Here is a 2,107-nt window from a genome sequence, read left to right as displayed (position 1 = left end):
GGGGCGGGCGCGGACACCCCGGGGAGAGCGCTCTTCCCTGGCTGCAGCCTTCCCCTGCAGCGGGGGTTTCATTGCCACAGCCTGCAGCCCCAACTGCTCTTTGTGCCTGGGGACAGGAAAGTAGCGCACACAGAACAAGCCCCCGCCCCCCGGGACTTTGCTTTCCCGCCAAACTGCATCTTTCAGGTCCTCTGCGCGTGCAAATACAAGCGCGCGCACCGGCCCGCACTTGCGCGCTCTTGCACACGCAGGAGCGCGCTCTTCCTCGCCCCGCGATGCTGCCCGGAGTCACGGCCCCGGCCGGGGACTGCAGCAGCATCCAGCAGCCCGGCCTTTCCCCCCCGAGCTCCAGCCCTGAGACACCAGAGCTCCCTCGCTCTGTCTTTTCAAGCGAATTGAAGGAATTAGGAGAGGCGGGGAAAGACTCTTTCGGTATCATTTTTTGTCCAACACCGCAACCTAGTGGTGGATGCAAACCAAAGCTCAGCCGGAGACAGGTGCACCGGGCTCGCCCTGGCCTTTTGCAGAGATGCATGTCGCTCGCACCGCAGTGCTGGCACATGGGTGCACGGGAGGCAGTAGGATGGATCAATAATTGCAGGAACCGGCTCAATTCTGCCCTGTAATTCAAGTCCGTATTTAAACAACGTGGGATTAATTGATTACATTTTTTTCTGCAGGGTTTAATATTGCCTGAAAACATGAACATCAGGTTGGCCTTCAAAAAACTCAAATGAAAACCATGGCATTGTTTATGCTTCGTGTGCCAAATCCTTCTCTCCTTATTCCTGCAATAGGGCCATTGACTTCAATAGATTTAGGCAGAATCTTAAAAAGAGATATCCAGAAGATACGGGCTGGTCCTTCCTGGCACTTTGGAAGCAAGTCAGCTGTACTTTAAGACCTCTGCCATGAATTCAGCTGCCTGGTTTTCCCAAAATGCATTTTGCAGAACTGACATCTCCCTCTCTCATAAATTATCTAGTATTCTTTACCTGGACCTCTTGGACAGATTTTTCTTTCACTGCTTCAGTATTTCAGAATTTCTTCTTTTGTTTCTTTCTATTTCCTCCCCCACCCCCTTTCTTTCACCAGTTTCTGACCTGGAAGAGTAATTTTATTAAGAAGTGTTTGGTAATAATCGATATTGGATTTTTAATTCTAATTGTATTCATTGCGTAGACATAAAAATATATTTCCATGAATCCAGTATACCATCAAGAAGAGTGTGCTAGAAAGATGGGACCACATTAACATTTTTTCCACTGAAAATAAATAAATACAGCTCTTTCACAATGAAACTATGGGTGCGCCTGGGTCTGGGAAACTGCATCACTGTACGGCGATGTTGTTACAGCATCCTTTTGGCAGGACTAAAGAACGGTGCAGTACAGGTGGTTACTGCTCTGTGTGTGCAGTGCACGTTTAAATTTCGCCACTACATCGCCATAGCAGCGTGCTATACCAGGGGAGTGCGCCTCTCTAGTGACATAGCTGGCGATCACGTGTAGACATCGCTACTTCATCATAGGGCAACTATGTGCTGAAATATAGATGCACCCTATAGTTCTCAAAAAGTGCTCTTACGCCTCACATACTAGGATAATCCAATCTTGCATTATCCAACACATGATTTATGCAAATAATCTGGATAAATTGAACTATTGATCATTTTAGCTAAAAGGACTCCATTATTTGGAATATTTTGCTAAATGTGAAATAAAATAATTTGTTCACTATTTCTGCAATTATATTCAAATTGGTAGAGGTCTTTTGAAATCAGCAAGACTTCCCAAGGATTCACGTATGTGGTTGTATTGGGCAGTGGCTTTACTTCCTGTTCCTAGCAGTTAGGAAGTTACAATGAATTTCTTAGATGACATCAGGCCTCATTGATGTCAATGACAAAACTTCAACTGACTTCCAGGGAGCTGTATTTCACCCTTTCTGTTTAACCATTTTATTCTGCCATAAGACTTTTAATTCCTAAAATAAACTATATTAAGGAATTGCATATAGAATCTTGCAGTCATTGAAAGAAAAAACAATATGGTTGTTTTTTAAGCAGCTCTGTTGCTATGTACATTCACAGGCTGAGTGAGTACAT

This window comes from Alligator sinensis, unplaced genomic scaffold, assembly GCF_000455745.1.
Source record: "Alligator sinensis unplaced genomic scaffold, ASM45574v1 scaffold37_1, whole genome shotgun sequence".
NCBI classification, from domain to species: domain Eukaryota; kingdom Metazoa; phylum Chordata; order Crocodylia; family Alligatoridae; genus Alligator; species Alligator sinensis.
The sequence above is the reverse complement of the archived record's forward strand: the minus strand, read 5'-3'. Positions refer to the sequence as shown.